An 11890-nucleotide genomic window follows, 5' to 3' on the forward strand; every position below is an offset into this window, starting at 1 on the left:
CACAGATAGCCCATTGTGCAGCTTTTGTGCTTAATTAAAAACAAACAAAAACAAACAAACAATGTTAGGGCAAACAATAGGAATTATCGTCTTCTGAATCTTTAGCTCTGGATAATTCGATTAGGGAAAAATCACATATGGTTCTAGATCTAGAATGTTAACACCAGGGAATATTGGTAGCACAGAATCAGATATGGTTCTAGGTCTAGAATGTTAACACCAGGGAATATCGGTAGCACAGAATCAGATACGGGTTAGAGATTTGGAGTCTTGAATCTCGCGAATATTAATAGTCGTCCAAAATCAAGTATAGAGCTTCAAAAGTGAAATATTGATAACAGAAATCTAAATCTGAAAAATTAACGCTAAGAAATATTAGCAAACTAGAGACGGGTCAGGAGTTTAGTGGTAAGAAACAAATTGAGTTTTAGCTTTGGAAAATAAAAACATCTGCTAGTGTATAATAATTACTGTAACGTTATTGATTCATGACGGTACACGTAAAGTTACATATAAACATTTACATTTTTGGCTGTTTGTAGTTAAGCACAAAGCTATACAATGGATATTGAAACCCAGTTTTAGCATTATAAGTCTTAAGTCTTACCGCTGAGTCACTAGGGGGCGAGGTATTGTGCAAGAAAATATTAGACTACTTCAGTAGAATGTTAAATGTGAGTTGTTCTTATTCTGAATGTGTGTGTGTGTGAATTGAATTTGGGGGATAATTACTTTGAAAGAACAAGTTTCTATAATTAATACTTGAAATCGTCGGTACTTGGTGTACCTGACGATGCCCTTACCGTCGAAACCATGGTTGCAATAAATGAAATATTTGTGAAACGTAAAACTGTCTTTGTTTCCCCAGTTCTGTAACAAATTTCTACTTCATTATAAAACTGCATACTTAATATTAATAACATATTTGCGTTGATTCAATTATCTCTGTAATAATGGTTTGGCGGCAAGTGGCATGCAGGACCTTTAAAGACATAGATTAAATTTAACCGTTTTATGTTCCAAAAGTTCTTGTTCGTTGCATGTGCAATAATGATTTTAATTATTATGTACCATGACGGAACAAGTAAAGTGTCATATATATATATATTATGTTTTAATAATGACACAGGTATCAAGGTATAAAATATAACAATTAAATTAAAATATCACAATAAATTGTTTGCAAGTTTCTTCATGATAAATTTAAGATCATGTACAGGCTGGGCCAAAAGTCACCTATTCTTTGTTTTACTTAGAGAGTATAGGCGTCCTTAAAGGATGCAAGGTTTCATAATTAAACCTTTGATTCTCAGGGGTGGTTCTTGCAATTTATTGATAATCCCAACTATTTTTTGCTTACAACTTCAAAATAATTGCTACAACAGTAGATGAGAAAACATGCACATCAAAGTAGGTTTAGTCATATGGGAAAGAGAACCAAACTTAAACAGGAATGCCATGTCCACCATCAAAGTAGGTTTAGTCATATGGGAAAGAGAACCAAACTTAAACAGGAATGCCATGTCCACACTTTTTAACAATATGGATTTGTGGTGGTTTCATTTTACTTTTTACAGTGAAATTAAAAGTGATGTATAGTTTGTCAAGTCTGGGATCTCAATAAATAGTTGTTTTCACTCTGTGATAGTCGGTGGTTTCCAATAAACATATGTTATCCTGTCATTTTGAAAATAAAATAACACAAACTTGGGTTGTTTCATTAATTCCCAAATACCTCTACACCAATAAATCCAATAATGAAGAAAGTAGAAACTGCTGAATTACCTACATTACGTGTCAGCATAATTGTAAAAATAGAAAGTTTTTATCTATACTTGATACACATTATACGGCGTATGATAGTAAAGAATTTAGCTAGTATATAATCCGAATTCACTTGTGACACAATTTCAATTCTTTCTATACCCTGAATGACTAAATCATGATAATATTCTAGTAAAACTTTGATAACTATTGTTAAATATACACGTACAGTTTTTGCAACACCAAAAGGTTTTCATATTAAAGACACTGACTGGTTCTGAAATGAAACGTCGCTACACTTTTAACATTTAATTAAAACGTACAATTTTTAAAAAATATATAAATTTAGTATTGCTTATGTTTTTTCTATTTTCGCCGTCTATAGGTTTTTATGTAAAACAGCGTTCTGTAACATCAATATAATTTTATCTAATAAATCGTCAGCTTTCAAGAAAGAACCAAAGTCAATACTTATATTTTTCTGTAAAATTTGGCTAAGTAAAGTTAGATCAGAAACTAAATTTTTGCCCTCTATGTACCCAAACGTTATCATCCAAATGTAAATAACTGTATTACAGCTGTGTAAGTCAACTGAAACTTAAGATAATTTTTTGAAGAATGTCATATAGAGATTAAAATTAATTACCCCCCCCCCGTGGCTCAGCCTTAATGTTCTGGACTCATAACGCTAAAATTCAGAGTTCGGTCCCTACGGGTGGCAAAGCACTGATAGCTCATTGTGCATCGTTGTGCTCGAAACAAACAAACAAACTTATAGCAAAAAATCTAAACTATAAGACAGTTTTGAAATAAGCACACTTTTGGCCGAATGCTTTTATTCTCAAAGTTCGGTCACTGCTTCGGTTATACATTCTCAGCCATTATCTATGGGTTCTTTTGACTCAAACACACGCACACATATATACACAAAGCATTTACACACACACAGACATAGGAGATAAACGCGATAAATTATAAGGAGGCCAGAAAAAAGCAAGACTGCATCTCGAATGAACTAAATTGAGATTATATTAGATTCTGTCATGCTTAGCACCAGGATACCTTTGTCACGAAACCTTTCCAGTCATATACCTATTATATGTGAAGCAGCAAAACACAAAATTACTGGAGATGCGAGGTCTGTTATTATATGCACAGAACGGAATTAATTTATCATCTTTATTCAATGGTAACTGTATGTTACGCTATAGGTTTTCATACCAAGTCTGATTCTTTCAAACAACAGTTTATTATTAACCATATATATATATATATATATATGTACGAAATCATTTAGCGTATTTACTTCTTGATAAAAACATAGTAACGTAATAAAAATAAATCAAATATGATTGCGGTATAATATACGGCATCTAACTTGTTTTCCACAGTTTTCACGCTTAAAGAGAGAGAGATTTTCCTTTTTTTGAAACAACATATTAAACGAATAGAGAAATGGGTTTTCTAAAATAATCATTTTTTAACGAGAAAAATGTGCAATTACATCTTATTTACGTCTAAGCGGAGTATATGACAACGTTATTTATCAAACTTTTACATAAACACATGATCTTAAAACTCAAGTTTTGGAAAATGGAAAGGTATTTTAATTGAAATCTAAACGATTTTTCAAGTTTATTTCCTGTTTTCCTGAACTTAAATAATCAATACCAGATTTTCTATAATTTGAGAACAATTTTAGGCTACTTATAATCAATAACAAACGATTTTAGGATAATTATTTGCTATTCTTCAAAGCAAGCACGTGGTTAGGAAGCTTGTAAATGGAGTAACACACGCGTATGCAGCACACAATATGCATGTTTTTTCAGATTAATTTCAACATTCTGCCATTAATTTTTTTGTCGAACAAGATAAGTTGAATTTAGAAATAATCTGATTCAAATTTTATTATTTAGTGACACTTGACTTAGATATTTGTTACTGAACTTATTCAAATCAGAATCGTTCGATCAGTTTTTGACAAGTATTGATGAAAAAACATGCAAAAATGAATGGCATTTCTATGTTTAAAGATGTTTCAAAGTATTTTTATTAATCTGTTTTGAAAATATATATAGGATTTCAAGTTCTAGCTATCGTTATCCTTTCTTATGTACTCCAGTTCACGATCAGCCATCTCATGTACATAAGTATTCATTGTTGGCTATTTCTACGAAATTACATATACTAGACATCTTGGCCTATAATATGACATTTTACACTTTCATTTGTAGGCGCATTATAAGAGTGACAGGCAAACCCACTATTTGGTTAAGAGTAACCGTCTAGAAGACGGGTGATCTTTTATGGTTGCCCTCCATAAGGTCAACAGCTCAAATTAGGAATATCACATAAAATGTAGCTCAAGTTGAAAATACCAAATATCATCCACAGATATTGCCAGCTACTTTCTATACACTCATATTTCTCTTATGTAGTTTCAGATACTGTAAGCTGTTTCCTATGTGTTTCCACATACTTTAGGGCATAAGCTCAAATATTTCGATTGTTAGCTCTAGTCTTCTCTCAGGCACATTTATTCATCTTTTTTTTCTACTACCTCATCCGCTCTATGTTGTAAAGTATAATCTGCCATATTTCTCATAAATAATATCAGACAGAGTCACTAATCGCGGGGATGTTATAATGTGACGGTTAATCCCATTGTTTGATGGTAAAAGAGCAGCCAAAGAGTTGGAAACAAATGCTGTCGGCTAAGTTGTCTTCTCTTTGTTCGGCAGTTAGAAATTAGAGATGACAACTACTAGGCTTAGTAGCTTTTCCATAAACAAAACAATCTTTGTTGCACTCCCATAAATTTCCACCCATTTCCTATCAACATCTGTACGTACAAGAAAAATTAAATTAATAATAAATATCTATCCACATCTGTACGTACAAGAAAAATTAAATTAAATAAACTAAACTTTTAAAGGTGGGCTGTAACTAACGTTCACTGAACTGCACTCTAAAAGTTATCAACCTGAATTTACTGTTTAAATATATAAGAATAAGCTATAGAAAAGAAAAAGAGACGCAGATCACAAAAACAGGCTTGAAATTAAAGCATGTAAGTAGAAGTTATATAGAAGAATTATATAGTAATAAAACATACAAGATCTGAATATAGAATATCTTTAGTTTCAAGATTTTATATAGAAGAATCATATAATAATAGAACATACAAGATCTGAACATAAAACATCTTTAGTTTCAAGATTTATTTGAAAGTTTAAATTTACACTCACAGCACTAAGAAAATTTGAAAGTGAAAGATAACGTATATATTGTCAATTAATTTCAGGATCAACTGATTGACAAGTTTTGAGTTTTGGATACGTACCTATTACTTTAAATTGTACTTTCAAAACTTTGTAATTTTCAACTTCGTCGTTTCAAAATACACATGAAACTTCCTAGACCAAAAACCTGTAAGCAAACATAAATATATTGGTTTTGTTCCTTTTTACCAATATTCAGAAAATATTAATTATATATATGTATATATATTGTCAGAAAAATTCCCGTGTATAATTTAACATTCTAAATGATTCACTCTTCATCAATAGGTTTCGAATATGATTAACTTGATGTATTAAAAAGGAATTAAATATTATTATAATGAAGTTAAAAGTAAAATTTGCCTGCATAAATATTTTTGTGTTAATAAAGAACTATAACTTGTTATATAATAACACATTCAGAATCACTCAGAGGGAAATACTAGACGAATAAAGAGTTTAAGGACAATGTATTTTAGGAGACCAATGAAAGGATGAAACATAATATTTAATAAAAATATATATTTATGTTAAAATATTAAATGAGAGAGAAATCAACTAAAAGAATGAGCTGTTTTAGAAACTGGTCGTTATGGGCGAAACGACGGTAATAATAAATGTAATATTTGTGAAACATACAACTGTTTTTCCTCCATTCTGTAAACTTCACAAATTGCCTAAAAGAATGAAAAATAGTAGAACCATAAATAGTTTAGGATACTGATACATTAAAACTTAAATATTACCTTGAGATTGACACACACATTTATATGTATATAGGTTTAGCTAAGAGAACATAAATTGTAAAAAACAACAACAACAACTGATATTCGGAAGACTTGAGAAACAAGAAATTCACGTAAATGAAAACGAGGATAGCATTAAAACTTTCGAAAGCGAATTTTTAGCATTAGGAATGAACAATATTTAATACATCACGTTATAAAATATTCTTTACTTAACAACATATATGCATACAGAAAATAATTTGTCTATCTACATATAAACGGTGATAATAAGTCTAACAAGATTATGTTGGAGGATCTTAGTAAAGTGTTAGTTTAGGAGGTTTAAATGTCCTGTAAAATATAACAGTTTAGAATTTTGAAAAAAATAAATTATAACTACGAGATTATAATTCGCACATTCTCTTTAATTGTTAAGTTAAATATAGTCTTAGAAATGTGTCTATGCATGACTCCTCATTCCTCCACCTGCTGTTATCCTAGTCATATCTTAAGGTTCATCTTTCGGAAAAGTCTGTTAAAGCGTAATGTTATTTACTACTGAAACATGTAAACATGATGATGTAGTAGCAAGAGGTTTTACATTTTGTTTACATTAACTCAACGTAAATTCTATGGCATACATAACTCTTCTCATAGGGATAATCCTAATTCTCCAAATAATAAAGCTTATGATTTGACATATAATCTCTCCCCCCCCCAGTGGCACAGCGATATGTCTGCGGAGTTACAACGCTAGAATCCGGGTTTCGATACCCGTGGTGGGCAGAGCACAGATAGCCGATTGTGTAGCTTTGTGCTTAATTACAAACAAACATTGACATATAATTATAAACAAAGTCCGACATTGTTAACTTGTTATGAATTAATGTGTAAAACATTTTTTTTTCCTTCACAAAGTTTTATTATAAACATTTTCGAGGCAAAAATTGTCATTTCTACTCACAATAAACGTGTGAATGATATTTTTTTTCAGTAACTTCAATGGTACAAACAAGATGGATACCATAATTAAGTAAGATGAAATGAGAAAGATATCATACCCAGAACAATCTTAACAAAGAACGTGGTGGAACGTCGTATTTCTGATTGACAGTATTTGTGTTCTAGGTGCATTTCCTTTAAGAACATCTAGAGGATTTTTATATGTATTTTTAATAATTGAAGCTTGTAACTTGACATTTACATTTCTGACATACGTTCTTTAAAAGAAGCAACTGAGATTGTGACAAACATACTTTATACGTATGTAAATGTATTATTGAAAAGTTTCATCAAGGATAATATCCCAGTATTTGAAAATTGAGGTTTAGGGAAACCTCATTAAACTACCTGACCCAACAAAATTAAAATACAAGTTTAAGAAATGCACAGAAAGTTTTGTGTGAATTAGAAATTATAAATTTTGTATCTAATAATATAAAAAGTAACTTAAAATCTGAAGTAATGCGTGCAAAAGGTTAACAGAATTACAGATATATGTGCTTATGATCTACGAAAACAGACAGCAGTTGTCTCGGCAAGCTGAAGAGTCTTATTTGGCTCATTTCTGACCATACGGTAAGATAGACTGCGATTACTTAAACCAAGAATAATAAAAAAAAGAAAGCTACATTTCTTCTTTCTTTCTTTTCGAGAAGTTAACCCGTAATATCTAAGATAGAAGAAAAGAAAGAAAGAGAGAATTATGCAGATGTATAAAATTGTTTAGGAAACAGAGCAACGTTACAGAAATATCTTCCATGCTTAAAGAGGACAGCTAATACACCGAGAATTGATGTATTCTCACAAAAAATTCTTTAACAAAAAAGACTGCCGTTTGACTCTTTCAACACTGAATTTTCTCACGTAACAACTCTTAAAAAGAATGAAAGAAAAGAAAACCAATCGAAGGAAACTTGATAATTATTGGTTGGTAATAGATAGAACTTACATTACAGTAGCTTCTAATAAACGTGTCAGACTACATCGACTTCCAATCAACGTTTTCCAACCAAACCAAATAAACACCAAATCTTCTAAGAAAACTAAAATAACTCCATTAGATTGCCAATTATCAAAAAATGGATGTTGCCCAGATTCTTATATAGGATTGTCAGTTGGAATTAGCATTCGTGTAAGAATGACAGGTTAGAGCAACGTTTTTGTACGCTTTTTGGAAAAGAACAGCTTTCTTGTAGGATATCGAATTTTCACTTCAAATAGCGTTCTTATGAGACTTTAGGATTAAAGCAACATTCTTGCACGCTTTTTCAGCAGATAGCAGCATTTTAGTATGATGCCATATTATGACAGCGTTATTGTACAATTGTCGAGTTTTTTCTTCTTTTACGTTTCAGCCTTGGTAGCAAAATAACCAGACACTTTACTTGACAAAATATCAGTTGTTGTGTTGAGTACTTGAAAACATTTGTAATGGTTTATAACTATGTTCATATTGTCATTCACATGTTTACTGGTACTCAAAAGTTTTTGTACTTATATTTGTCGCCGCCCCTAATTTTGAACTACTGACCAGAGAGAAGGCAGCCAGTCAGCAGCACCCTACTACTCGATAATCAGGGACTGACTGTCACTCTTATAATGCACCCACAGCTTCAAGTGTGGAAAATATTTTTTAATATCGCCGGATTTGAAACCGGTTCGCCAGCTTCGACATCTAGAGTCTACTACACGGCCAACTGTTCCAGAAGACTGTGTGTAGTAAAGTGAACTTACTTTACAAGAAAAAATAAACGTTTATGTCCAGCGGAGGGGGGGAGGAACGCCCAAACCATTCATGAAAATAACATCCGCATTTATTTCTACACAATAACAAAACAATGACAAGTAAAGCAACCAAACCTAAACAAATAAATTACCTAAGTTTATTGATCTAGTTTACAGTAAGTAGTGTTGTACTTCTCCTTATAAATATTTAGTATTAACCTTTAATAAAGAAAGTTGTAGGCTGTAATAAGTTAATCCCCACCTTATTAAACATATTTCATGAAGACTCCAGCATGTTCTTGTTGCTACTCATTTTATGAGCTTCATTTATGATAAATAATATGAGTTCTAAACTTGAGGACCGACACACTAACTTGAATAGAGTTAGGCAACATTTGCCCCCAGTGGCGCAACGGTATGTCTGCGGACTTATAACGCTAGAATCCTGGTTTTGATACCCGTGGTGGGTAGAGCACAGATAGCTCATTGTGTAGCTTTACGCTTGACTACAAACAAACTAAGGCCACATTTGATTTTGCAAATCAAATGAACGATGTTAAGATTTTATAGTTATGCTCTACTAAGGTATTGGTATTTGTTGCTGAGGTCTTCATTTGTTGGATTGTATTGGCTTGAAAGAATCAAATTAATATCTCAACATCATATTGTATACTTTGTTTTCCTTATATGGTTAGTTGCTGTCAAAATGTAAAGGTGATACATAAACAAAGACTACACTGGAAAACTTCCTAACACTGAAAAGCCTGGTTTACCTGAGTGTACTTAATGGCTACCGTGCTCGAACTGTGAATCCGAGAACCGAAGTCTCGTTGCTCATTGTCACAGAACGTACTTTGTACTTTGGAGTACACTCACTAGAAGAGTTACATTCAAATCCCATTATTCGGTCAGTCAAGAGTAGCTCAAGATTTGGCAGTAGAGGCTGTTGACTAGTTGCCATCTATCAGTTCAAAATTAGGAACAGCTACTGTTATGCATATTCCCTAAAAAAAAAAAAAAAAAACTTGGAAATTACAGTCAATCGAATTACGCTTTCGTGTTCATGTATTTTTTCACACCACCATCTGGACGGACATTCACACAGATGATCAAACCTTCAAAAGATGTTGCCAGTAAGATCCAGTAGTGCATTTGAACATCAAGGCCAAAGAATACTGGCTTAGAAAATAAACATATAAATATATAACATTTGTATTTCTCGACTACGCTTGAGAACGTTATTTATCAAAAGCATACTGGAAGAAATCATTACGCTTGTGTTTATTTACTTGCTATATATTATTATTACGTCAAAACCTTCTAACGAGTAAGAGTAAGTAAGGATACAAAATTATATATATATGTGTGTGTATAATATATATAATTCATCAATGCTTGTGGAATAGCAGAGGTTGAGTTAAATAACATAAAAATGTAACATAACATTAAGAGGAGAAGATTTTATGTAACAAGACAATTTTTAAGACAATTCTTTCTTTTTTTCACTTACTAGGTTATAGAGTATTCAAAACCGCCAGAAAAATTAGATATAATTTGCCTTATCTGAAACAGAAAATGTACAATTTTAATTAACTTCTTAGTTAAAAACCTCAAAAGGACATAACGAAGGAACTGAATATACCAGCAATAGCCATAAACGATGGGTGTATATATTTAACAGAATTATTTAACTAGTATATATTTTTCTTGTTGAAAATAATATAGTTTGATATCATTGCGAGTTCCATCTTAGTGTTAAAGCAGATCTGCCAAGCGTAACGTCACAAAGTTCACGATGTGTCAGACCAGATCTTTGAGGAGTCAAACGAAGCTATTAGCATAATAAGAGAAGGAAAGAAGCAGTGAAGCTGGTCGATTTTCAGAACATTAACCTGCACGTTAGCGACAACAAGATGAGGACAAGGAAGGCGGAGCAAGGGTATTCCAGGGCACGACAGTGATTGGATGTTTCTCTTCGCTCAAGGGCCTTGAAGGTTAAAGCAACCCACGCATTGAGGCCTGCCCGGGATATATAGCATTACTCTAGCTGCTACCAGTTATTTTTCTTAGACGTGAAACGTTTAAAGTTTTTGGCTATCTTTATGAAGATCCTTGATTAGACATACATAGGTATAAGCAAGCAATAAAATGTTTTTACTATATCGAATGTCTTATGTCATCCTAAGGTTGATAATACTACAAACTATTTTGGTACAACTAACAAAGTGCATCAATGCACTCTTCACATAGTCCAGATACAAGTTGGCAACTGTGCAGAATATATAGATAACGTGATTACAAACAAACCCACTGAAGTCTTTAATAATGCTTATATCTGTACACTGTGCAACAAACTTAAATAAAGTTGTTAGGAGAAAATTAGTTTTGGCACCTAAACGTATTCGATCTGATATGAAACACTGTGCACAAGTGTTAAAAAGTCATCAGCAGAGCCTGATGTACAAACTATTGGTACATAGTGATAATGTGCACAAAACCTGAATGAACTTATTAGTAATATGGTACTGTGTGTAAATATTCACTAATATGAATGATACACTGTACGCAAAATTCGAATAACATTAATAACAGGATATTATACACAAATTCTTCATAACATTCAAAATTATATCTGCTTACGCAACACGTACAAGAAAGAATAAGAAGACATTATATACATAAACTGTTAAAAACAGTAATAATATATTAGTTAGACAAGGCTTAGGTGGATATTAAAACAATATGCATAAATTTTAATAAAATTGATAATATATCAATTTATAGAAGGATTAGATGGATATCAAGATAATATGCATAAACTCTTCATAAAAGTAATAGATAACCTTAGTGATAGATACTAAGACAATATGTAAAATATTTTAATAACAGTAATAACATTTCAGTGTTTTCGAGGTTTAAATGGATAACAAGACAATATGCATAAACTCTTAATAACAGTAATAACATATCAGCTGTAGAAGGCTTAGATGGATATCAAGACAATATGCTTGTTGAGGGAATTGACAGTGTTCATGCGTCGTCTTTTTTCATATTTAATGGTGAGATTAATAAGACTAGAGGACACAAATATTAATTTTGGCAATGTAGATGTCTTCTTCAGCTAATAAAGCTTTATTTCTCTATCAGAGTGATTGGCCTTTGGAATAGGTTGACTTCAGATGTGGTGGATGCTGTTAATTTTAGGGAGTTTGAGGGAATGCTTTGATAAATATTTGAATCGTTAAGGCTAATTTTATATTAAAGTATTTTTGAGTGGATGGGACGATCTTGATGGACCAATAAGGCTCCTGTTGTCCTTAACTTATATGTACTATATATATATCAACACTATTTATATATTTATATATATTAGCTCTTAGTGAGAGT

At 31.8% G+C, this 11890-nt stretch overlaps 1 long non-coding RNA gene across 3 annotated transcripts in view; it reads right to left on the reverse strand.

Annotated features, from left to right (window-relative positions):
- LOC111085722 overlaps window positions 1–11890 on the reverse strand; it is a 103287-nt gene that overhangs the window by 32980 nt on the left and 58417 nt on the right. Inside the window, exons 1-3 of one of the 3 annotated variants that reach the window (XR_002610531.1) lie at window positions 9277–9454; window positions 5111–5196; window positions 3071–4609 (exon numbers count right to left, since the gene is read on the reverse strand). This is a non-coding gene — a long non-coding RNA (uncharacterized LOC111085722). Of the gene's footprint in view, window positions 1–3070; window positions 4610–5110; window positions 5197–9276; window positions 9455–11890 lie in introns of those variants that run through there. The other 2 variants (XR_002610532.1, XR_002610533.1) reach the window with 2 other exon arrangements.

The sequence above is a fragment of the Limulus polyphemus genome, unplaced genomic scaffold (assembly GCF_000517525.1).
Source record: "Limulus polyphemus unplaced genomic scaffold, Limulus_polyphemus-2.1.2 Scaffold575, whole genome shotgun sequence".
Taxonomy (NCBI): domain Eukaryota; kingdom Metazoa; phylum Arthropoda; class Merostomata; order Xiphosura; family Limulidae; genus Limulus; species Limulus polyphemus.